The sequence below is a fragment of the Pollicipes pollicipes genome, unplaced genomic scaffold (assembly GCF_011947565.3).
Source record: "Pollicipes pollicipes isolate AB1234 unplaced genomic scaffold, Ppol_2.1 Scaffold_5724;HRSCAF=6776_pilon_pilon_pilon, whole genome shotgun sequence".
NCBI classification, from domain to species: domain Eukaryota; kingdom Metazoa; phylum Arthropoda; class Thecostraca; order Pollicipedomorpha; family Pollicipedidae; genus Pollicipes; species Pollicipes pollicipes.
In genome coordinates this window covers 25,615,139-25,641,691 of record NW_023596746.1, presented here as the reverse complement: position 1 = coordinate 25,641,691, position 26,553 = coordinate 25,615,139, and the positions used below count along the sequence as shown (strand labels likewise).

The window sequence follows — 26,553 nt, the reverse complement described above, 5'->3', positions numbered from 1 at the left end:
CCAGCTCTGTCGGACGCGTGTTCTTCGGCTCTGTGTGTAGTCGTAAATTGTCGAACGTAGATGTACCTCCCTCTGTTTATAAATTGCCCGCAGTGAGTCTAAAATTTGTCATATGTCTTGACATCAAACCATCTTCTGACGGCTTGCGAATCGCTGGAGGTCGCTCTTGCGTGAAGCCTCCTAGCCTCTGCCTTTGGTCTCCGCCATGCGCCTTGCGTCCTTCGGCCTACCGCGGATTATGGTGCGGCACGGCTCCATGGGGTGAGCAACGCTTGCCCGTCACCTGGGGGGCCTCCCCGCGAGCAGCACCCATGCCGGAGCGGCCCATGGGCGTCAAGGCCTCGTCGACAATGTGTGGCGCGGCTGGCGGCTCCGTTCATGCGTAAGTTCGCCCAGAGGCAGCCAGGGCCTCGCGGGTGACCTACGCATGCTAGCATGCATAGGTTCTCCGCGACCTTACATGACCTAGGTCGATTAGACGCGCGTGACTGCTGCTTCACAGCAGACTCGATTTTGATCGTTAGCAACTGCATAATATGATAGTGGAGCCCACGTATGCATGATGTACAGCCCAGGGACGTAAAGGGCAGGGACTGATCGAGTGGCCAAGGCTGCTGACGATCCCTTGCTACGAGACTGTGGCACCGATCCCCACGAAATCCCCACTATTTGTTTTGCTGATTTCTTTAACGCGTGCTTCCCAGTACATGGTGATGGTAAGTTGGGTAAAGGACCGCCAAAAGCAGCCGCATTCCAAAAGCATACGTAACGGTCGAAATCGGCTGCTGCCCATCCTACGCTTCGGTACTATAGAACAAATCGACACTAAACGTGTACAATGTGATGCACCATGGACGGTAATATCATTTTCAGGTTATGGTGACCTGAGGTCAGGCCAGCGGTTATCATAACGCCCGAAGGCGCCGAAATCCTAGAAATTGCGCAAAACACCATGACTGCATCGAAAGGTGCAACAATCGGCACAATAGGGATCGTCTGCAGGTGATTTTGATGTTTTAAAGGGGATGTTACACATTTGGAGGCATTAAAGCAATGATCAGATGTGGTGATATAGCCCCAATTTTAACTATCGGTATACTTTGAAGTGGAAAAGACTGCACCAGATAACGTAGTTTCTCCATGTTGTAGATATGCCCTCCAATTCGTTATTGTTTGATTGGGCATCGCACCCTGCACAACATTTATTGGGAGCCAATTGACACGTTTTATCTGGAAATCGTCCTTACAAACACCAGATAGGAACGACCCGACAATTACATATTTCTTGGGCTTGATTACCGCATGACCAATGGACTGGCAGAATGTGAATGACGTTATGATAGCACCATGGACGCTTTGTGATATTGAAATAGTTTGCACGAAATAGTCCACCTTTTCGCGGGCATTTAGCTCAGAAACTGGGAGGAGTTTAGGCGTTCATGAGTTTAAATTTCTGTTGAGCTGTTTTAAATTTATGTTTTGAATTTGTTGAAAAGTTCATGAACTGCACCGATTGATCTTCAGTATGGCTATTTCAGACTAACGCCCATACAAAGGTGAAACACTTCTCTAAAGATGATTTTCCGGGACGTTTGACACGATGTAAGGATCACCATGTGGTGAAAATGATGTATTACCGACCACGACGCATCGAGTGGTGGAGGTTTATGGCGGTGGCTCAAATAGGTCCGGAAGCGTCGGATTTGTAGCAAGTTTAGTCGTGTAACTGTATGCGTTTTTGGCGCATCCAATGGCAAACATTTTGTTTTGACCAGCCAGTTGGGCTCGGAGATAGGGATGTTGGTTAGCCGATAACGCTGGTTTAGGGTGCCGTTTTTGTGATCTTTGGCCTGATCCAAGGGCACAATGCTCTGAAAAAGTGGCTATCGACCATGACGTATCGAATGGGGAAGAGTTGGTGGTTCAGCCCCACAGGTTCGAGTTTGGTCGATGATTCGTCCCTGCCTGTGAGAGTCATGGAGGGGGGGGGGGGGTCCAAGCACGATCGTCGAGTCTGTTCTTCCCATGCAGCACCGTATGGTTGATGTTGAGATGCTGAATTTGGAGGGAAATCGGGTACGTGCTCCATGAATGGAACGTGTGTTCCACTCGATTCGGGCTCAGAGTCGGATTCAGCAGTCGTCCAAAATTTGGGTAAATCATGCTTGTCTGTCCAACTTTGTTGAGCCGACGGTTTATTTAAAATCACGTTTTGAAAAGTTATTTTAATTCAAATGATGATTCGGCTCTCAGCCATCTAAGCCGGATTCTGTTTGATTCACATGGTTTTGGAGCAGCCACAACTTGCCCCATCCCCCTATCTATGTTACAGCACAAAACAACATGCCTTTATCTACGGAGCAGCGTTTTTCCTACCCTTTCTGTGCGCCTTCCCTTCGCACTCTTTTTTCTTCAATCGCTACTGATTCGCATGTTCCCTTGGCTGAATCTCTTACGAAAAACTGCGCCATGATCCCAATCTCTCACCATTCTCATAAAAAACATGTGTCGCCTCTCAGCCATCGCACTCCAACTAAAGATGAGAATTCGGATTCACAGGTTTTCGAATGATGCGAGTCCTGGAACTCAAACAACGCTTATTCCAACCCTGAAAATCAGGATGTTGACACTAAAGACCATGCTGAATCCTGTAAGTCATCAGAAGAATATGCAACTTAAGGTACCCAATAGTATTTGCGTTAGGTGTTTGTATTTACTTCAGATAGGATCAATTCGACAGCCAAAGATCGGTCCTACCGCAGGGCTGAGTCGCTAACCGTCCTTTTTTACATGGTATTAGGTCGAGATTATGATGCAAATACTCGAATCTATCTGAGCACTTTTGAATCTCAAACCAAACTATAAATCTGAATCTGAATCTGAACCTGGATCCCAAGCCACCTACCCTAGGAAGGATGTCATCTCTAACCCGAGCCCAGCGCCGGCTGTGCCGTCGCATTGTGTGGCACCGTTCACCTCGATCTGGCGCGAGCGCTATATTTACTGCGGGTGGGCGCGTGCGCCGTGGCCGACGGGTCGATGGAGTGGTCGGCGGCCGCCCGAGCGTCGGTTGCGGTCGCCTTGCATCCCTCCGTCGAGATGTTGGGATCGCCTGCCCGCTTCGCCGCCCTGTGAGTAGCTCCAGGCGCCGCCAGCCCCTCGCGCGTGTCCCGTGCCGCCCGGCCGGCCTGCCAGCCAGCCAGCCCGGCCAGGTCAGCCACAGGTGTCCGCTGCCGGTCGGCCCGTCAGCTGTCCGATCAGCTGCTCCTGATGGCTCGGTAATAGTGAGCGAGGTCAGGGATGGCCAGACTGCAGCCAGCCCGGCGCCGCGCTGCAGGCCTGCCGTGCACCGACTCCTGCAGTTTATTGTTCATGCATCTGTGTCGCTCACAGCCCTTCCGTTTGAATTCTTTGTTCTCACTTTTTTGTCTCACGTATCTCTCCTTGGCTTTCTTCTCTCTTTTTCGCTTTCCTCTCCTCGTTCTCTCTGCCTTCTATCGGCTTTCCTTTGCCTTCGTTATCGGTGTTCTGACAATTTCGCTTTCTTTGCTACTTACGTTGATAATGATGCCCTTTCCGATGTCTCAAGATTTTAGTTTTGCAGCGTGTATCAGTGCATTGATCTAAGGAATTGAATTCTTACCGAATAGTCGAGAAGCGCCTGATCTCTTTCTGAGCTCCGGTCTTCTCTGTTCCCCTTCATTTGATCTCTGTCTCCATCCTGCCCCTCCCCTCCCCCCTTTCCCCCGGCGGGTGGCTGACAGAGCAAATACCGACAGCTGTGTCCCGGCCAGCCTTATAACGCCGACGCGGCCCCGCTGCAGCCGTTTGGCGAGGTCTGAATACCAGACTGTGATGGGTCCGCGGCACCAGAAGCGGTCTCCGTAGCTCAATGGAGCCGTCGATGCTGTGGTTTTGATCCCAAACAGTACTGCTGACCGGTCGCGCACTTACCCACGATGCATGGGGAGAACGCAAAGTGTTTTGTTGAACCGCTTTGTTGTGTTTAGTTCTATTCATCCATCCCGAAAGGAGATGGATGCCTCGTTAGCCAGGCAGGAGTCCAAGTGATGCACGTTTTCACCGTAGCAAGTGCCTGTTCATGTCCGTGAGCTTTTGTCCCTGCTTTCCAACGTTTCAAACGAACTTTTTGATAGACCAAGAGGAAAACTATCGCAGGGAAAGGGAAACGATTGCCAGAACCCCTCGATAAATTTGTTGAATTGCATTGCTAGCAATATTCGGGTGGGATTGATAATTCCGGTATACTGTCATGTCGACCACCGCAACGCTTATGGCCAACTTTTCACATACAAATATACAGCTGATGCTGGCCAATCTGGGAAAAGCGGCTTACCTTCAGAATCGCGCAAAACGGCTTTTGTTTGTTCGAAGCGACCATCGGGCGGCATTTTGGTCGTGTGAGATGCATTAATTTGTGTGTCTGTGCGTGCTTTGTGCTTAAGCACGCTGTTTGAGCTGCAGCTCATATGGATGGGAGGCTTTGCTAATGCGTGCCACATATCAGCAAATTGGGCACCAGTCAAAATCCCTTCAATACTGGTGAATACGTTTACCGCAAAGACAAGCTCGCACTAGGTAGCACGGAGGACTGTTCGCGAGGATGGAATGCGAATGTTATTGCGCGAAATGGCCTTGAAAGCGCCAAGCCCCCGGAAAACAGGATATTGCTGAAGTCTGATAGCGAGCAGCTTATAGATAAGCAGTCGGTCTAGAACCCTCTTCTATTCTCTCTGTGATTTGAAGGCTTTACAGGCACCTCCCGACTTCCCAGCATCACTCGACAATGACTGTTACAGCTCGGTTTGTGCTGTGCTGTAACGCGAGCCATGGGAACGCCGACAGTCGGCCTGAGATGGTAGTGTTAGGTGCGTTTGGTGTAAGGCGGTAGCGGAGCTTAGAAATGCAGTGTTGCACAATCGATGATGTTGTACTCGGGCTCGCTCCACGCAAACCGGGCTCGGTTGTCGCGGCACAGAAACTCGGCTGAGGCAATGCTGGGGTTTGGTTGATGCAGTTCAGCGAGGCTCTGCATATCTCGGTTATGGAGTACTTGATTTGAGCACTGACCCAGCACTGTGCCGTCGTGCTGAGGTCTCGTCAGTCGAGTGTCCGGGATTGGTTGACGCTACATTGCAGCTCGGTGATGCGGCACTCAGCCTCATTTTATGCGGGCGGGGGGCCAGGCGATGCAGTACTGGGGCTCGGTCATGCAGAATGTGGGCGCGGCTTATACAGTGGCGGGGCTCAATGATGTAGTACTGGTACTGGGAAAATGCAGCACTGGAGCTTGGTGGTGCAGAATGTGGGCGCGGCTAATACAGTGGCGGGGCTCAATGATGTGATGAGGATAGATACATGCAGTACTAGGTCTCGATGATGCAGCACTGCAGCTTGGCAATGCAGGACTAGGGCTCCGTTATACGGACAGGGGTCTTGGTAATGGGCTACTGAGGTCCACTGATGCAATGCTGGGGATCGAAGATGCAGCACTGCAGCTTGGCAACGCAGGACTAGGGTTCGGTTATGCTGACTGGCGTCTTGGTAATGGGCTGCTGAGGTCCTCTGATGCAGTGCTGGGGATCGATGATGCAGCACTGCAGCTTGACAACGCAGGACTAGGGCTCCGTTATGCGGACTGGGGTCTTGGTAATGGGCTACTGAGGTCCACTGATGCAATGCTGGGGATCGATGATGCAGCACTGCAGCTTGACAACGCAGGACTAGGGCTCCGTTATGCGGACTGGGGTCTTGGTAATGGGCTACTGAGGTCCAGTGATGCAGTGCTAGCGATCGGTAACGCAGTGCTGACACTCGGTAGGTACGCTGCGTGCACTCCGTAATAGAGCACTCTGGTTCCGCTGATGCAGTCATGGGGTTCGGTGATTCAGCACTAGGGCTCGGTAATGCAGCCTCGGGATCTCGTTTATACAGTGTTCGAGCTCGGTGATACAGTACGGGAGCTGTAAGTGGTGTTTGGCTAGGTAGAGGTAAAAAATGATTAAGTGTTCCACCAACTGACCCTTGTGTGGTGTCGCTTTTCCTTCAGACAATGATCTTTGTGGAAACTAATGAAAGCGTTACATCTGAGTTTATATTATCTGTCTTTAAGGCGCTGAAGGAAACACAATTTGTTATTCATCTTTCTCTAAGTGATCAGAAAAAGTGCAATCCAGAATGAGTGATCAATTTTTAATTATTTCCTGACCCGTGATGTCTTCAGTAACCCCAGCGTCAAAAAAGTTTATGTTGGTAAAATCATCGGGCCATCACTTGCCCTTGAAGCTAGTACGATCGGTTCACAGGTTCTGGGCGTACGACGACGTCGCAGGTACTAGTTAGCGCGGCTTGAGTCGAGGCTGAAAACGTCCCATGGCTGCCGAGTTAAGAGATTATCCCACAAAACAGCGTAGCTTTAGATATGACGCCAGCACATAACGGGCATTAGATATTAAATATATATACATATTTATATACATACAGAGAGAGATATATATACATATATATATATATATATACATATACATACATAAATATATATATATATATATATATATATATATATTATCAGACGGCACGTGGCATCTTTTTTGCACGCGCAAAAACCTTTTCCGTTACTTGATCGAAGTCAGGCAGATGGCGTAACGGGTTCATTTATCAGCAGGTCAGTTCCCACAGTCGATGGCGGATGAAGAAAAGCTGTGTCATACGTTGCAAACAGCATGATTTGCAGTTTCCGTCACCAGGCACACGCGTAGTACGTGCGGGCAAACATGTTATGCGCTATCATCGTCACGAACATTGCCAAAATGTTAACGGAAAGCGCGTCGTGCTACGAACAGGTCCAGCAAAGTTTTACGAGACGCCACGCATAAAGTGATATTCTTGGTGTGCAGCGAGCACACCCTTTGCCTCTTGAAGGGGACCGCGTTCGCTTTATAATCAAATGGTGCCGTGGCGGTTATGTGTTTCTTCCGGGGGCCACATTGTCTCAGCTGGGACTACAGACGCTCTTTATCTTAACGGAGGCCGCGCTGACTCTGTGTCTTGGCAGAGGCTTCAACACCCCTGTGTCTCATGAGTTCTCGGACATTATGTGTCTTGGAGTGAGCTTTGATGCCCCTGGACTAGGACAGCGGCCACGCCCACCCGGCGTCTGGACAGGGACCACGTTGTCTGCACGTCTCAGCAGAGACCACGCTTGCTCTGTGGCTCAACAGCTACGGCGGGACGGTTTGTCTCGGCAGAGAGTTGACAGCGCCTTGTCTCAGCTCATGCGGTTCGGGCAGGGCAGAGCTCTGTCGAACTGGGTCAGGCTCGGTGGCGCCATGGGGGCGTTCTGCCCGCTGGTCGCCGGGACGCTGTCCTCGGTCAGAGTCCGAGGTCGCGCGCCTGCCGGCAGCGTGACGCGGAGGCTACATGCCCGACGTCAAGGTTACACGCACCTGGGAGTGCGCGTCGCGACCTTCACTGGCTTCGAGTCTTCGACACGCACGGACGTATTGCTGTTCGCACTGCAGGTCATCCGGGTCCATCGCAGGCGGCCAGGGGCTCCCCTGCCCTGCTCACTTCCAACGGTGCTTCGTTGTGCATACAGCGTCTTCAAAAGGCTCACGTAACTTACGATGGCTGCATGGTTTCAACTGGACTAGTCTCACAGGGCCCGCCGCTGCCCGTGCCGCATCCCTGCGGACACGCACCTGGCCACGCCTCGACCAGGTCCGAGCGGCCGCCTCGGCCTGTTGCGCGTCTCGTGCTGCCTGTGCCGACCGCCTCTCGCTCGCGGCCGATCCCAGGGCGCCCCGCTCCCCCGGAGACACGCCGTGTCACGCTCGGCGCTTGTTGTGCAACTGTGCGTGCTGTGTAAACAGGCGTGGATAAGCTGAGGCGGTGAAGGTTCAGAAGCTTTTGATGAAGCACTCCGGCCATGCTTCATTGCCAGAATGTCGAAGCGGTCCCGATTTCAGTGAGAGCCGCAGCGGCGGATTTCTCACTTGTCAGTTGCCATACTATATTCCCCGCCGATGCAGGGTATACAGTTACAGTTATTCATGCAGGGTATACAGTTACGGTTATCCATGCAGGGTATACAGCTATCATGATGCTGAAACTGGTGGACTGGCGGAAAGCTGATCAGTAGATGGATAGCTTTCATCGGTCGGTGGAAGATAGTGTGCACAAACTAAAGACACGGGGAGATAGAACAAATGTGAATCGACAACGAGTTAGAGCACTGCAGTTTTGTAGTCATTGGACGTTAACCAGAGACGTTCGAACCTGCCAAAGAAGGCAGGCTAAACCTACTTTTAAATTCAATTTTCCCACGTATTAGATTGCCATAGGGGGTCAACGTCAAACTCCATGAAAAGTTCACGGATTTGATAAATGCGCAGATTTGGGATTAATCCAGGGACGGACCTTCGCCTAAGAAAAGTTGTCAACAATATGGCTAGGGTCGATCCTGGTTAAACATCTTGTCAAAAAGCCTCCAGTATGGCACTACCTTGACAAAACACATTGTGGTGGGCAATGCTTTCACAAACACGCTCCAGTGTGATCCTGCTTAGACCAGCACCCTCCAGTGCGACACTGCCTGAACAAAAACAGTCTGGTGCAACACTACCTGAAGAGAATTCAATTATCAAAATTAGTTTAGTGTTTGAACGGCATAAAAGGACACTTGAGATATAAGAATACGTAGTGGAGTAGCCAAGATGAATCGTGTGGGGCTCCTGACCCCTGGAGGGGGGGGGGGGCTCACTCTGGACCCGGTGGCTAATTCAGCACGCTCGTAGAGCTTTTTTTAGCATAAGACGGACGTCTGATGCTTTAAAATAGGACTCTGAACCTCAAAAACGGACCAAATAATAGAGAAAACCACTAAAGCTGTGAAGATACCGCTAGAAGGGGACCAAAATTGGCCACAGGGGCCCCTTTCAGTCCAGGGGCCCTTCCCTGTCGCTACCGAACCCTGTGCGTTACTCGGAGGATCACTGCAGGTTCGGGCACCTTTCTGGATAGCTTTGTGGTCCGTTCTGGGCGTTTTGGAAGCCTCACGGACGTCTGAAACTCCCAAACAGCACTAGGGTCATATGGCCTAGGCCCCTCCCTCACCGCGCCGGAGCGGAGTATGGTCCCAAACTTGAGAACGTCGGTGTGCTTTTGTTATTGGTTCTGTTATGACAAGGTGTGAAATAAATGCCCATAGAAAATTTAAAATACCAAAAGCACTGACGGACTACATTCAGGCAACATTTACCATTGCACTCGTTTCTCAACAAGCGCCCTTTATGTTACATGCATGCCATGGTGCGTGCCTTCCAATCGACCTTGCCTTATGCATTGCACTTAGAAGCCATGAAATGAGAATGCATTAACAAAATCGTCCACAATTTTAAATGAGCAGTGTTGATTCAGCTGACAGCGGGCGAATCACCTGGAGGACAAAAGGAATTTCGCCAGTATTATTCATGCAACTTCTCTCTCATCTTCATAACTCCCCGTATGTAAAAATACACGCGGAGCGCCATCAACGCTTCTTTAACTGCATATTTTGTAAGTTTGTCCGAGACTAGGTCATTGCTGACGTTATTGGTGCCAATCGTGGAGCATTTGTATGCATGATTTTGTTTTACAAAAATGACATGGAATGTGCTTGCGGATGGCTTAAACGTTGAAGACTGGATTTCGAAAGACGATCCGCGTAGACCTCTAGTGCGGCGGTCATGACATCCTTGGCCTTTTCTCTCTATGCCTTTTAATGTTGCAGTCTTAGCAATGTTTCATCAGATCAGGATGATTTTTAAGTGGCATCACTATGAAGCACTCGTGCAACCCGCACGACGGTGCCAGGGTGGCCACCTAGAACTCAGTGTGAGGCGACGGCGATGGTCGACAGCCAGCTTTTTAGCGTCCCCCTTCCTACGGCACACTCAAACAACTGGACACTTGGGCTCTTTTTGGTGACGGCCAGCTTTGGGTTTGCTCATAGCGGTGGCAAGTTGTGAGCCTCACAGTGCTGACTAGGCGCTTCGATTTTCGCGCTGTTAGCGACGTCGGCTGACTCTGGGGGGAGGGGGGGGTCTCATGACGACGCAGTTTGCTGGAGTGGCGTGTGGCCCGCCCTGCCCGGTGGGCCCACAGTCGGCCCACACCCCAGCCCGTGACGTCATGTGTCGGGTGGGATGACGTCACGAGCGTCGGGCCCGACGCGGGCCGACAGAGCAGTCTGCCGTCGACGCCGACGGCGTGAGGCTGTGCGGCGCAGACTCGTGGTCACCGCCATTGCTGGGGCTCCGGTGTTTGGAATCCGCTGGGGAGAGTAAAAGGTGCGGACGGTAATGTGTTAGAGTGGGCTTTAATGTTATTCGCAGGGCATCGTCACTTGTGAGTAAGTCGTGCTATTGGCAAAGAGTCGGTAATTGTAAACCTCGAGTTGGCTTCAGTTCGACAGAACTGGACCATGACGCGTGCACTGCTGCGGCTGGAACGGCCACTCGTTCAGACGGTCGAACGGTGCAGAGCTGTCACGTCGGCTGTCAGAAGGATTGTGACGTCTGTGATGACGTCGATGGGTGACTAACGGGGGCTGGGAATGCCTGACTTCACCAGTACAATCGGCCTGTTGTAATTTCCGTTTCCGTTGGGCTTCGGGTACATGTATTACAATGCACGGGAATAAACGCCGGAACCTCAACTTTAATTTATACCCGTAATAATAAGTGAATTTGAATCACGCGATGTTTTGATATGCCGAGGCAGAAATTTTGCGGGCACCCAGGTATATGTTTTGCGATACAGAATTTTGTGTTTTGCCCCTCACCCATTGCGAAGTCATGCGCACACCACTAGGTGCTACGTTTCTTTGCTTGTGTTCTTCGGCAGCAGCGGGAGCATTATGACATTCGACGTGTTATGACGGCCACGCGTTGGTCGCAGTGTGACATTGTAGTCGGCTTTTTGTTTCAAAGCTGCATTTTCCGATTGCATGATGCGACGCTTTGTTCCCACGCCGTACCTTCGGATTGAACGATGTCAAGCTACCTAAATATCCGGCTGCTTCGCCCCGTGCAGCAGCCACCAACATAGCGCTCTCCGTGAACAGAGTTAGCCGCTGCCTGCTCTGCTCGACTCGCGGACTTGATACGGCTGCGGTCCGTTTGATATGTAGTTTCTTTTGGCTTCACTGATATGTTGACAGCTAGGTAATTAACAAGAAAGATGAGAAGTGAGATCACGCTCGAACCACCGCGTCGCACCAGCGGAGGGACCTCCACCGTATAACGGGCGGAGGAAACGGAAGGCCGCTTAAAATCCCGGCTCTGACAGACCGCTGCCAAAATACCGGACACCCCTGGTCATGCGTGGCAGGGTGGGTAGCCAGCACGCTGTATGGGTTGACCTGCATGTGTCGGCTCAGCTGCCGTCGCCGGGGACTGCTGAATCGCTCGCATGGGGTAAACGGGGGACATATGTGACTCGCGTCGACCTTGACTGCCTGGCGGCCGACTGTTCGTGCAGCACAGCGCCGGCGGCTGGTGGCCGGGGGCGGCGGGGTCAGGCCTCAGAGTGTCGGGGTCACGCCGGGTGACACGCCCGTTCTCTCACGCCACAGGGGTCGTCCGACCGCACGGTGCAGAGCCGTGCTCGGGACGGCCCCGGTCGGCGGCGTGACGTCACCCGGCCCGGCCCGCTGGGTGCGGGAGGGCCTTGAGCGGTGGTGGCGTGCCCAGATTGCCGGGGCAGCTGGGGCGAGCGCTCATTCGGCGCGCGTCTCGCTGAAGGTGGGCACGGTGGCAGCCGTGTCGGTCCCCTCCGCCGGTGACGGCGCCTGTGGTGCCTGCCCGGCCGCTGGGACGGTGTGCTGAACCCTCTCCCGTCGCTGCCGCGTGTGCACGTCACCTCTCAATACGACGCTGGCTCCGTGCCTTTCGTCCCTCGTTGCTCTACCGTGACGCGTGTGGCAGGGGACGCGGGCGTTGTGACTGACCTTCCAGCGCCGAGTGGCGCAGCTACTTCATCCGTCCGCCGCCGCCGTCGCTATTTTTGCGCGGCGCCAGGTGGGCCTGGAGGACGTGTCGGTAACAATCGTGCCCGCCCGCGCAGGTCGGGAGCTGTCGGAAGCGGCCGAGTGCTGGGTAGCCTGCCACAGAGGACCATGGACTTCAGCCGCGACAGACTGGGCCAGCGGCCCTTCCATGAGGCCACCGGCGACAACATCTGCCCCAACATGGTGCGCGGCATCGACAACATGCGCGACCCCCGACTTAACAAGGTGAGCGAAATCGCGTGGGTGTGATTCAGTAGCGCGCGGGCTGTTTGTGAAAATGCCGCATTGCTTGCAATCACTCGCTGGATCTTCACGAAACGCTGAAAAATTGCCGCCGCTCAATAAGTTCCATGTCAGCCACGTTGTGACCATCCTGTCATCGTGCGAGATTTGCCGTCGATATTGTCGGCAAAAGCGACGGTAGCGCCTCAGGCGGAGAGTAAACCGGACCAGACCGGCCCGGACAGTGTATTTGTACAACGCCAGCAATTGTCGAACGCGTAATGGCGCAGGACTCAGACCGGGCATTGATAAACGGCCCGGGGTGAAAGATCGGATTGTACGCGTCCGGCTGCCATGGAAACAGCCGTCAGGGGGGCGGAGACGGCGTGGTCAGACGCACCCAGGGGTGTCCTCGAGCAGCGTTTGACGGGCACGTCCGGTGGCCGCCGGTACCGCCTGCTGAACGGCTCGGCCGGACCCGGTCAGGCTGCCTGCGCCAAGGTCACACCTGAGCACGAGAGCGGAGCTAAGCTGCGCTGCCTTTCGCTAATGCCGCGCGTTTTTGGAATGCGTGCTTGGAGGATCGATGTCCATCATAAGCCCCCCCCCCCGCCCCCCCCCCCCTGTGTAAGCCGCTAGCTGTTGGCGTCCAGGTCCCTCCTGTCCCTCTGTCTGTCTGTGTCCGGCCGGGGCCCCTTGCGCCCCTTTGTCTTTTTTGTCCGGACCCGGCCGCACCCTGTCCATCTGTCTGTGTCCGGCCGGGACCCTGTCCGCCCCTCTGTCTTTTGTGTCCGGACGGGAGCCCCGCCCGTCCCTCTGTCTGTGTCCGGCCGGGGCCCCGCCCGTCGCCCGTCTGCCTGTGTCCTGCAGAGGCCACTGCCCGCCCCTCTGTCTGCGTCCGGCGGGGACCCGCCCGTCGCTCCTGTCTGCCTGTGTCCTGCAGGGGCCACTGCCCGCCCCTCTGTCTGTGTCCGGCCGGCGCCGCCTCACCGTTATCGGAACTTCCGACCGTCACGCCGCCAGCTCTGAGAGCCCCTCCCCCCCCCTCCCCCTCCCGGAAGTGGTCACCGATCGCGGCCACTTGCACGCGGCTTCGGGCCGGCGCCGATAGCTGCGCCGCCCACACTGGCAGCCTGCACGCCCACCGACATCACGCCATTCTGATTCTGTCTCGGTGTCTGTCTCTTTACGCATCCCTGTTTTCGTCGCTGTCTCTGGCACTGTCCAGCTGCCACTGTCTCTGTCACTCTCTCTCTGTCCCTGTTTCTGTCCCTACATCTGCTCCTGTCTCTTTCCTTGTATCTGTCTCTTTATCTGTCTCTAGCCTAGTGCATTCTGTTCACTTGACCGTGACCCTGGACCTTGTTCGTGTCTTCAACTAGTCTCGCATAAGTCATGCTCAGGTGCAACATCGGCTCTGGGTCACATCATGTCCGGATCGTCCGGGCGCCGTCCGCCGGGCGCGGACTCGGCTGGCTCCGACCGAACGCGCCACCTCTGGCCGTGCCCGTAAACGCGCCCCGCAGACGGCCTGCGAACCCCGGCTCTGTGCCAAGGCCCGCCCCTGAACCTCTGCCAAGCTGGGGCCGGGCCACCGACGTGCGTGACACTGGGAAGGCCGACGCGCTGGGGGCGCCGCCGTGCGCGCCTGTCGCGGGGCGCCTCATGCTGACGGGGCGTCTCCCGCCGCGTCTGTCGTCATCCTGCGGTCCCGGCTCACGTCTGGGTTTGTTTGACGGCTGGCGGACTTCGTTCTCTTGTTAACTGCTGCTTCTTTGCTTTGGTTGTTAGTCACCTGTTACGGATTTGTCCTGCGCAAATTGCAATGCGGAACTTAAAAGAACCCAAACAAGCAAAGAATAATGTCACGCTTTTAACGTGAGATGGTCCTCACAATCACCGCGATTAGGACTTAGAACGACGGACAAATTTACGTTAAAAAAACTTTCGTTCACCAGAACGTTGCTCATGAACACGTGCAATGACCAAGTTACCTTGGTATTTGCCCTGCTGACATTGCACCGGGTAAACATGGCCAATCGGTACAGTCTGTTTGACTGGTGATTGCGCGGTCTAAAGCAATCCAACGAGGTGCATGTACTGGTAAATGGACTGAGTATCGAAATTTAACAGTGTGGCAAGGGGTTATCAGCGCAGCCATTAGCTGGTCGTTACGGCTCGGGTCTTGTGTGTCGAGCCATGACACTCTGCCGTAGTCTGCTGCCGTCAGCTCGTAACATTGCCTCTGAACTTTCCCGAGTGCGGTTGTGGGCTGTTCAAACACAAAACTTAGCCTGCATCAGCAGTTCTTTGTGTGGCATGCAAGTGTGTTTGGCCACGGAGCAGCGACCAAGCATTTAGCCACAGCTGGACAGCGTCGAAATAGCCACTGAGTGCTAACCTGTCGCTGCAAGCCTGTCGGTAAATACGGCTCGCGGATACCACCATCGGGTGCCATTTGCTCCGGCTCTGCGTCAGTTGTGAGCGTCTAACCGTTGCGCGAATCACATTAGTGACGTGCTTACCACGTTCGCGGACCATTTTGTGCTAATGTCATTAATGATTTGTAAAAAAGTTTGTTTAAAACATGACAGCGGCGTTTTCCTGAGACAGCAGCAGCAGCAGTGGCACTAGTAACAGCCCCTGGCTACGGCCACAAGCTGGCCTGCGTTTTTCTAATGCTGAACACTGCACGGAGAAAACTATGGCTAATGCAGGAGATCTTTAAGGGAAACGGTGGTTAAGGTCACGTTTTTTGAGTGAAGCTGAGGGAAGCCCATCTCAATTCAACGCCATGCAATTTTGCGAGAGCTGCAACGGCGTAGGACCAAGCCCGACAGCAGTATCAGCAGCATTATCAGCCCCGCGGTTCGTCGAACGGCTCCTGGTCTGACCCACAGCCAGGACTGTACGGCACGACATTCGCCAGCTGTGCGCGCACGCGCCGTGACCGTGACGTCACGATCCACGTCGTTCGTGACTGAGCGTGAAGCCGCGTGCACGGCTGAAGTGGCACGCGTCACGTGACGCTGTCGTCCGGTGACCCTTGACCCGGTGACCCCCGACCGTCGATGAGCTGAGTGCGAGGTTCATTTCGTGGGCAACTCAATAACGAGCGTTGGCAAGAGGTTTCCGCTATTAAGGCGTCAGCTTTGGAGTTTTGCAGAAGTATATTCCACCGTCGGAGGATCGGATCCGGCCGCACGAAGCAAGAGCATGGTTCCTGTTTGTCACGATTATTTATCACATTCCCTTCTCCGCCCAATGCAAGAAAGTTCTCCTCATATGTCGTCACTGCATGTGTGTGTGATGTCAGTGACTGGGCTAGGTTAGAAGGATAGGACACGATCATTTTTAAAAACCAAGAGTCGGATATATATTTCCCGTCATTTTTTTGGGTGGCCGGCCATTGGGTAAATGTTAAACTCCCAGGTAGATTGAAGGCCAGTTGCCACCTCACCGCACTCCTCCCTCGTCTGGCAGGGGTTGGGAACCTTGCAGGTACTTTGCAAGGTCAAGCAGATCCGAAAACCAGAGCCCTGCCACCTACACTGCAATTCCCATTAACCAATGAATTACCGAGATTATATTTTGAGTACATCTCAAGTGTCGGTCAAGCATCGCCGGCAAAAATCTTGAAACTAAGAAAAACAGTGTTTTCAAAGGGTGCCAACCTGAGTGTAACCAACAAGAGAGAGAGCGGAACAGGCACGGCTTGGCTTGTAAGCGGGCACGAAGTTCCGGTTATCCGCGCGTGATGATCGCTGTTCGGCTGACGCTGATGCCTCATGGACGGTGTCGCGTCAGGAAGAAAACCTGTGACGTCACTGTGATCGGCCGGCGAGCGCGTGCTGCGCGAGCAGTGTGATGCGCCGGCGCTGAATCACCACCCGTCGCGAGCACCTGTGACGCCTGGTTTGCTGACACTCTGCCGGCGCGCGGCTCGCCGCGGCCCTCCGTGCACGGACGGGCGGCTGGCCCGCCCCCTGCCCGCCCAGCCGCCCTCCCGCGCGGCTGCCGCCACACCGCCCCGCTGCTCAGCCGCCGTGGCTGCGACGGCCGTCTGATGGTCGGCCCCGACTGACTACGCTGTGTCGGCCGGCAGGGTATGGCCTTTACGCTGGAGGAGCGGCAGCGGCTGGGAATCCACGGCCTGCTGCCGCCAAGCTTCAAGACCCAGGAGCAGCAGGTGCAGCTCTGTATGACGAACCTGGCGCGCTACCAGGAGAACCTCAACAAGTACATCTATCTGATGGGCCTGCAGGTGAGTGGAGCGGTGGAGGACGAGGTTGGGGGTGGGGTATTGATAGCTTTGGATCTGAGACGGTGATCGAACGGCGGCGAGGGCTATGTGTTTTGTGCCTCAGGCAATGTTTTTACGGCCCCCGGCTATTTATTCTCTGACTCACCCACAAAAGAGGAAATACGAGCCCACCTCCAAACAGCCTTGATCTGAAACTTTCATTGTGTAAATTGTGCGTTCGTAAACCACTGCACCCTGGTGAATGATCACATGCCAGCCATGTGCTGTGATTCGTGATGGCTGGGGGGGGGGGGGGTGCTAATTATTGCTTCGTCATGCTGGGCCAGATGGCCTGAAGCATTACACACGTGTAAGAACTAATTACAGGTCCTATGGCCACGACACTGATGCCACCAAGGAGTGTTCAACAATCAATGCGTTTGAAGTTGTTGGAACCACTAGGACTCAGAGTTTCTATCTGCCGATCCTAAACAGCGCCCATCGAGTGAAATAAGAGCCACTGATTGGTCAAGTCGTGCTCCTTACAACACAGTGCAAGTTCTTTGGGCAAACGAAAAAAGGTAAACTTCAACCCCCCACAGGACTTCGATTTAAGGGCAACAATATAACATGCAGAGCTGTGTCATCAAAATGATACATGCACATGACTGTGCAAGGCTGCCATACTGCAGAGAAGGCTTCGCCCTTGACGTGGAGTCTCCTCAACCAGAGCGTGGATCAAACTGGACCGACTTTCGTTGTCCAAAGGAGAGGTGTTACGGACAAAAGACACAGTTGTCTGTGGACTAGGAAATAAGACCGCTGCTCCGAATGTAGACGCATATAACCAGCTGTTCATTCAGGAGATTACCGAACCTCACAAAAGCTGCGCGGTCTTGCAGAAAGACGCTCGTGATCACAGAACCATTTGGACCACTGAGCCACATTTACTCTTCTCACCTACCAAAACCCCTTTAAGTATCTGGTTTGTTGCACGACACGTGCAAGGTAACTGCTGCTACTGTTGGCATTACAATTCCTCATACCGATTGTTACAAAGGAACGTTGAAACACTGCTGGTTGCAAGTCTTCAACCGACAACTCTGCTGGATTACAAGCCATGACCATGGCTTCAAGGCATGCTTGATGTGGGCGAGATACAGCGGCCTCTGAACCCTCAGGTCGATTCCTCCACTTGGCTTGATTGCCACTTGCCACTGATTCCCAGACGGGCCCTGGAGTTGCATTTTTCTGAGAGCAGTTTTATCGGAGCTCGAGCTCACCGGTCTCGAGTGCCGTGGTCGGCTCACACGCCAGCGCACTGGTCTGGAGTCCCGTGGTCGGCTCACACGTCCAGCGCACTGGTCTGAAGTCGCGTGGTCGGCTCACACGACCAGCGCACTGGTCTGGAGTCCCGTGGTGAGCTCACAGGTCAGTGCACTGGTCTGAAGTCGCGTGGTCGGCTCACACGTCAGCGCACTGGTCTGAAGTCCCGTGGTCGGCTCACACGTCAGCGCACTGGTCTGAAGTCCCGTGGTCGGCTCACACGCCAGCGCACTGTTTCTGGAGTCCCGTGGTCGGCTCACACGCAGCGCACTGGTCTGGAGTCCCGTGGTCGGCTCACAGGCCAGCGCACTGGTCTGGAGTCCCGTACCCGGCTCACGTTGCCGTCCCTCTGCTCCTTAGGACCGGAACGAGCGCCTTCTATCTTACCGCCTGCTGTCTGAGAACGTCGAGGCCATGATGCCGCTGGTGTACACGCCGACTGTGGGCCTGGCGTGCCAAAAGTTCGGCCTGATATTCCGCCGTGCCAGGGGCCTCTTCATCAGCATCCACGACAAGGGACACATCTACGATGTCCTCAAGAACTGGTGGGTGCCATAGGGCGGTTGCACGGTCGTGTCTGCGGACCTTTAGATCGTGTCAGGAGCTACATCGGGATAATGGGGAGGAAGGGGACTGTGATGTCTTGACTCATATATCGCCCTATTGGTCCAGAGGGCGTGCCTTCCTCCCCCCCCCCCCCCCCCACACACACACCAGGATGGCACTCAGAGGTCATTACATGGCGGGTAGGACCAGGTCTGATAGACGTGACATTGCGAATACCGTGTTGTTTATCATATAAGTACGACGGCTAACTCACGTTTTAGTGCTCTTCGGGCTGGCGTTGGGTGCAGCGTTCAACGGAGCCAGCTGAATAAATTGCAAACTGAAGTAGACAAATGGTGAAGCCTTTTAGCTTTGCATCCTGTGCATGCAGTGTCCGACGATGCAGCATTTGCTCACGGACTTAGGTGACAGGCAGTGCCGGCGATGAGTGTGCTGACACCGTTATCTGCCGTAGCGATCCTTTCACCCGCTCCTGTGGACTGCATTGGTGAAGCTGCTGCCTATCCTTGTGACCTGGCCTCGTGATGTGGCCTGCCCCTGTGACGCACGCTGATGACCTCGTGGCCCTTGCCTGTGACCTGACCCGACGGCCTTGGGACCTGCCCGTGTGACCTGACATGTAGCTTACGTGACCTGAGCCGGTGACGTTCGATAGGCCGGAGCACGACGTGCGCGCGGTGGTGGTGACGGACGGCGAACGGAATCCTGGGCCTGGGCGACCTCGGCGCCCAGGGCATGGGCATCCCGGTGGGCAAGCTGTCGCTCTACACAGCCCTGGCCGGCATCAAGCCGCACCAGTGTCTGCCCGTGGTGCTGGACGTGGGCACCAACACGCAGGTCAGTCGGCACCCACTCTGCGCGCCGCTGCACCAGCGCCGTGTCGTGGCGGCGCCGTGTCCTTTCGAGAGCACTTAGATACGCGTGCACCGTGTACTGAAGGCCATTGATACCGTTATCATACGTTCGTGGAACTGCACGCAATTTGCTGTCAGGTGAGTAAATGGAAGCATACAATTGCCTGAAATGGATGCTATTGACTGGTTCGATTGACTATATTCGCTGTGTAGTTGAGCAGCCCGCCAATGATCGACATTTTGATGGCTCGTCACTGGTCACTTCAGGACCTGCTTGACGACGAGTTCTACATCGGGCTCCGACACAAGCGGGTGACTGGCTCCGAGTACGACGAGTTCATCGATGAGTTCATGCAGGCGGTGGTGAAGCGGTACGGACAGAACACGTTGATCCAGGCGAGTCATTTGATACTGCGGAACGCAGGATGGCGGCCACCGGACGGAAGGCCCTGGACGTGACGATGCAGCTCACTGTTCCGTTCGGCCAGTGGAAGCTCCTGTTGGTGGGCGTTGCCTTTGATGGCTTGATTGCAAATGGGATCATGTGCAGCAGGGCGAGCGTGCTCTGGGGTTGTTCGTGTTATACTGGCGCAATTGCTTAATTCCGTCTCGAGCAAAGGCCGTATTATGCCAGCCAGCGGTGCCGGGCACACCGTCATGTGCCAAAATATATGATTCGCAACTCTGCTGACTTCCAGTTCGAGGACTTCGGGAACCACAACGCATTCCGGTTTCTGGAAAAGTACAGGAACAAGTACTGCACGTTTAACGACGACATCCAGGGCACGGCGTCGGTGGCGGTGGCCGGCCTGCTGGCCGCCATGAGGAAGCTGAACTCGCGGCTCTCCGACCACACATTCCTCTTCCTTGGGGCCGGAGAGGTCAGTGGCGAGCACCGGATCAGGACTTTGGGCGCGCTGCTAGATGGCGCTGGTTGACTGTCTCAGTGGGATCCGTCTGCCGTGCCTCAGGCCAGAGGCCGTACTTCATTGGTCAAAGGAAAAAAATAAGTTTTCGTCCGAATCTGCACCGTTTTTTTTTTTGTTGTTGTCAGTATGGTTGCATATTTGTGCTTTCTATTTTTTTTATTCTAGGTGTATGTTATTTATTAGGTGTTGTAACATATTATTCCAGCTGTGTGTTCCGACAGCCAGGTCATTATTGTTGCGTTTTTGTGTTTCTATGATAGGTGTGTGTACCGACAGCCAGGCCATTATTGTTGCGTTTTTGTGTTTCTATGATCTGTGTGTGTTCCGACAGCCAGGTCAGTATTGTTGCTTTTTTGTGTTTCTATGGTAGGTGTGTGTTCCAACAGTCAGGCCAGTATTGTTGCGCCTTTGTGTTTCTTTGATAGGTGTGTGTTCCGACAGCCAGGTCAGTGTTGTTGCGTCTTTGTGTTTCTATGTTAGGTGTGTGCTCCGACCGCCAGGCTTCTCTGGGTATCGCCAACCTGTGCGTGATGGCGATGGAACAAGAGGGTCTTTCTTCGGATGAAGCCCACGGCAAGATCTTCCTCATCGACTCCAAGGGCCTGATTGTCAAGAACCGGCCGGAGGGCGGCGTCACGGGCCACAAGGTCGATTACGCCAAAGACATGCCTCCAATGAAGGCGCTGGCTGATGTCGTGAAGAAGCTGAAACCGACGGCGCTGATTGGTGAGGAGGATGCTGTGTTGGTGTTCGGGAGGACTGCATTGGCGATCATCGGCGTGGTGCAGCAGGTTCAATAAGTCATTGGCGTGCGTTTGAGATTTGATCTGAATCGGCTTTCAGTCCTGTGGACCATGACCGCCGTGGTGGTTCGTCATGTTGCATCGAGTGCATGTTCGAGTCGGCCAACGGGGCGAGACGTGTCCTTCGCAGCAGCACCCTGATGTTCTTGTTCGCCCGATGTCTAAGGCTTTGCCCGGTGTCTGCTTGTTACAGGGGCTGCCGCTCAGTCCCAGGCGTTCACCGCCGATATTCTGAAGGACATGGGCGAGTTCAACAAAGAGCCCATCATCTTCGCCCTGAGCAACCCCACCAGCAAGGCGGAGTGCACCGCCCAGCAGGCCTACGAGGCCACGCAGGTCAGGCACCGGGCGGCGCTGCATGCTGACGCCGAGTCGCTGGCCAGACCTTGAGCATCCCTGCGGCCCGCAGGGCAATGACCGAACGCGGGTCAGACACAAGACAACTCCTATGGGCTGGTGAGGAGACACGAGTCAAGTAGCGTGGGACCCCCTGCGCGCGCGGAGGTAATGCGGGCCAGCCTGCTGACAAAGCGTGCGGGGTGGCCAGAGGACACCGGCCAGACTATGAGAGGGACCCCTGCAGGATGTGTTTGACCCGGTTGCGATCGGTGGCAAGACGCTGTAGCCGGGCCAGGGCACAGCTCAGACACTTGTTAACCATCGCAGGACTGACGAGGCACACAGTGTGTTCCCCCACTCTGCAGTGTGCGTGTGAGGCTGAGACCACTCATGCCAACCAGCACCACAAGCGTCTGGAAAGTGCCGTGGACCTCCCCGGCAACCGCTGGGAGACATATATCGGCAGCTTTGTCCACGCCACATGCGGCAGTCCCGACATACCGCCGGTCACCTGTCGGAGTCGTGATTCCGGAGCCCCCGGGTCGCTGTGTTCACCTGGCCACGGCCAAGCCACGCGCCTGCAGTAGGTGACTCTGGTCGGCAGGGCCGGGCTATCTTCGCCTCGGGCTCTCCTTTTGACCCGGTCACGATCGGCGGCAAGACGCTGTATCCGGGCCAGGGCAACAACGCGTACATCTTCCGGGAGTGTCGCTGGGCGTCATCTGCACCGGCATGCACCACATCGGCGAGGAGGTGTTCCTGCGCGCCGCCGAGGTGAGACACGCCACGACTCCCGCGCGCCGCCGAGGTGAGAAACGTCACGGCTCCCGCGCGCCGCCGAGGTGAGAGACGTCACGGCTCCCACGCGCCGCCGAGGTGAGAGACGTCACGGTCCCGCGCGCCGCCGAGGTGAGAGACGTCACGGCTCCCGCGCGCCGCCGAGGTGAGAACGTCACGGCTCCAACGCGCCCGCCGAAGGTGATGAGACATCACGGCTCCCACGCGCCGCCGGGAGAGGACGTCCGGCTACGCGCGCCGCCGAGGTGAGGGAGAAGTCACGGCTTCCCGCGCGACGCCGAGGTGAGGAACGGTACGGCTCCCGCGCGCTGCGGGGTGAGAAGCGTCACGGCTCCCGTGTTCCGCCGGAGGTAAGATGCAAGCAAAAATATGAGTCTGTCCGGACTTAGATTTGGACTCATGACCTATCTGGACTTGGGCAAAAGTGAATCGATTCACTTTGCAGACGATTTGAACTCAGAAGCGGACGCATAAATTTGATAAACTGTGGACTCTGACACGTTCTTGAAGTAGAGCGTGCAATTGGAATGCTGGGTAATCTCAGGCTTTCGCTCGATGCTCAACATGGTTGAGGATCATACAATATCAAAACAAACATCTCGTCCACGAACATGGGTGTGGAAGGGATAGCCACATGTTGGGTGTCTGGTAAGGTATCCATATGCCATTTAATTGTCCGAGCCGGGGTGTCCTACGTTCCCTTCGTGTACGTCCGGTTGGTTCGATTGTGCTGGGCTTCGGTTACTTTGACAAGATTCAGGGGAACGTTGTCAAAACTTTGGAGCGCATATTATCACACTTTTGCAAAGCGACAACTATTGTAGGGCTGACTTTTAAAGAACTCAAGTAAGGCTGCAGTGTGGTTATGGTTAGGTCAGACTGGGTTAGGCGTGACACCACACGGATCTGTTGCAGTTCAATCCAAACGAAACGTTACGGTTAAAAGAAGATGAGTTAGAGATATAGTGCATTAGAAATAACGTCTAAGAACAAAATCTATGGGACCAATTTTGGTCTCAAGCGAAAAGTAGGACTGGAGATCCAGTGAATCGGGACCCTGGCTTGGACTTAAGTTCCTGGACTCGGACCCATACTTGGTGAAAGGTCACGGCGCTTGTGTTGGTGATGCTCTTTGACATATAGTGCCTTGCGATGAGTATGCTCCCTTGCGATACGCATGTTTGTATGTTCGTTTGGTAGTTTCACGAATGCTTTTGTATCTTCCAGGGCTGTACAAACTTGCTCATTCGTGAATTGTTGAATCTGTACTCCGCACATAGCAGTACAAAGCGCCGCGTTCTTTTGTAAAATTGTCGGTACTCATCTGGCAGCAACGTTATTGGGGGAGCGAGGTGCCGTAAAACGCCGCTCATGTTACGCTCATGCGTCACTTCGAAACAAAAATATTGCTTGTCAGTTAAGCGTTGTCGGTTTGTGTGACATGGCTGGCTTCTGGCCTCACAGCAGTTGATGAGAAGTGGCCCATACTATGTAAGACAGCGGTTTAAAAACGGCAGCCAGCCTGCAACGTGGTGTGACGCGGCCGTTCGGCAGGCGCTGTCTCTGATGGTGTCGACGGAGGACCTGGCCCAGGGCCGGCTCTACCCTCCGCTGAGCGCGATCCGTGACGTCTCACTCAAGATCGCCGTCCAGCTGGCTGAGCACGCCTACAAGACAGGTGAGCACCCTCGGGGTGGTGAGCGCCCGTGACCCGAGACCAGTCTCTGTCAGCAGGTCAGGTGTGCAGGACAGGTGGGTGTCGGTGATCTGTGGGCACAGGTAACTGCCAGTGTAGGGCGGCTCGCTGGACAGGTGGTCGTCCGTGACGTCAGAGAATGGACTTCGACGGGAGCTGATGGCTGGCATGCATGATTGGGAAACGCTTTGACTTTCAATGAAGATCCGTGGGCAATTCGATCTTTGGTAAGCAGCGCTGTGCGTCGCTGCGTTGTCTTTGACGGAATCTTAGTGCGCTTGGACCCGTCCGGTGCCGACGCTTTTCGGCGTCTGCCAGTGAACACTTGTTGGAGCTTTCTGCACTGGCAGAAGTGTTGCCTGCGTCTGGCTTTGCCTGGCCGCCTGGTGCGCGCTGCCGTGTGCTGAACTCGGGAGCTCTTCAGTACATGCGGCGGGATCTGATGATCAAGGCTGCTGTGCGGCGGTGACGCCTCAAGTGAACGGCGCGCCTTTCAGGGACAGCCTCCACCTACCCCCAGCCGGATGACCTAGAGGTCTTTATCAGGGCTCAGTTGTACGACTTCCACTACGGAAGCTCCATCCCAGAGGCGTACCCCTGGCCCTCTAGTCTATAAGGTTGGTTGTGTGCACCCCACCCCGCCTGCCGCCACCGCTGCCTCCGTCGTCACCCTGTCTGCGAGCCCGCCGCCAGAGCCTAAGCTTAGCTTGAGACCCCCCTCTCTGTAGACCCACGTAGTCAACTGGAGGCTGTGCATGAGCACCGGTGGCTGTGTTTGTGGACTGCCGCTTCTGCAGCACAATTATCGGGTGTATGCGGTTACTCGCGCCTGGTTTTGTCCTGCTCGAATGTCGTGAGTGTTCCACCCGCACCTGCGATCTGTTGCGAGTGGCTGCGCCAACAATCTGGATGCAACCGGTTTGACGGAGACTAAAGAAGGCGCCTAGGGGATCCCTTTGCATGTGGTGCGCATGCGCAGACAGCCGTGCTCGGCACACTGACGTCAGACATCAGTTGTCCGCATTATAAAGGCAGTTGTGCCGGCAGTCTAGGGATAACCGGGGAAAAGTGGTCTGTACCGCGTTGCACTCTGGCTCAAGTCAGGTATATGTAGGTGTGCCAGATATGTTGGGATTGACAGCTCTTAGCTTAGGAAACCAGCAAGCGTATTTACTAAATTCATTATTTCATGGGCATTCAATAGATGTATTTTGCGGTTCAAGGCACGTTCACACCTTGCAGACGGACTTCATAATCCTGTGTAGGAACTGTAGTGAGTTCCCTGTTGTGGTCTCGAGGTCACATTTAACGTCGCAAACTGCAAAGCGCGGGTAAAAGAGATACAAAGTGGCATCCCTCTAGTCCACAACAGCCGAGATGGGCAGAATCCGCAGCGTATTCTGTAGTTGTCAGCTGTTACGGACTAGAAGGATACCACTTAAGAGCTTTTTATCCGTACTTTCGAGCCCGCGGGCCAAAATGCGACACCTATAGTCGTCAACAGCTGCTTGGAGCTTTTTTACCCATACTTTCGAGCTTGCGGGCCTAAATGTGACACGTTTAGTCCTCAACAGCCGCCTGACTACCGAATCCAGCCAGCCAGTTTGCAAGGTGTGAAGAGACCTGTAGAAATGCTGGCTGATGACGTGGTGCCCCTAAATTATGCGTCGTTTTTATGCTCTGGGGCAGAATGGGAGGTGGGGCTCAAATACAATACGTACCCACTGGTCTCTTCCATTTTGGGGTTGCCCGGCCCCTACCAAAGACACACCAGTCCCACGCCACTGCACCTGCTATTTAGCTAATGGCTGATCACGAGTGTTGTGCCGAGGCATCCCTCGCAATCGCTGGGTTTTGCACAGCGTGGTCCTTTTGCTATTTTCCCAGTCGTCCACCACCAGTTCTTGCGTGTGTGTCTCAGCTAAAATGTTCTCCGCGTGATGTAATGCTACGCACCTTGCCCAGATGCCTTATCTAGGACGCCGAATCTTCACGGTCATGTTCATCAGTCAAGTCTTCCCGTCCCCTTTCTGTGGGGGAGATGCAGATAGTGTTCCGCGGCCCAGACCTGCTGCGCGCTGTTCTGCTGTGTGCTGTGTAACAGCCTGACACACGCTGGTGTGATAGGCACTGCGTCGCTGTATCCGGAGCCGAAGGACAAGGAGGCGTTCATCCGAGCTCAGCAGTACGACTTCGAGTACTGTAGCCCCCTGCCCGCCACGTGGAGCTGGGAAGGCGTGTCGAATGGCCAGTGAGCCCCAGCCCGACCCCGGCGACGCTGGCGCCGCCTCCCGGCCGACCACGGCCGCCATCTGACGCGAGACCGACCCTGGGCCGACCGCACCGATTGGCGGGCTGCTTTGTGTCAGGAAGGGAAGCATTGTAGAACGAGTGAAATGCAACAGGGTCAGATTATGCGTAAAAATGCTGTAGCATGTCTGACATGAAGCAATAGACTTGTGCGTTCTTCCGCCCGCGCTGCCCCCCCCCCCCCTCCCGCCGCTCTTGAGCGGCCTCGTTGGTAGAAGATACGTCTATCAAACACGACCAACCTGTCCAAAATTATTTGCTGGTTTGCCAGCTACTAAATCAGTGAAGCGGTAGAACTCGTTTACGCATGCGTTGTTGATGTCCTAATATATCAAGTGTAGTGAATGGTGCCGGACTGAACGGGAACAAGTATAAATACACATCGTACCGTTAGTG

General features: G+C 54.7%; 1 pseudogene; it reads left to right on the top strand.

Moving 5' to 3' along the window:
* On the top strand, positions 1 to 26,553 carry LOC119103387 (NADP-dependent malic enzyme-like; annotated as a pseudogene).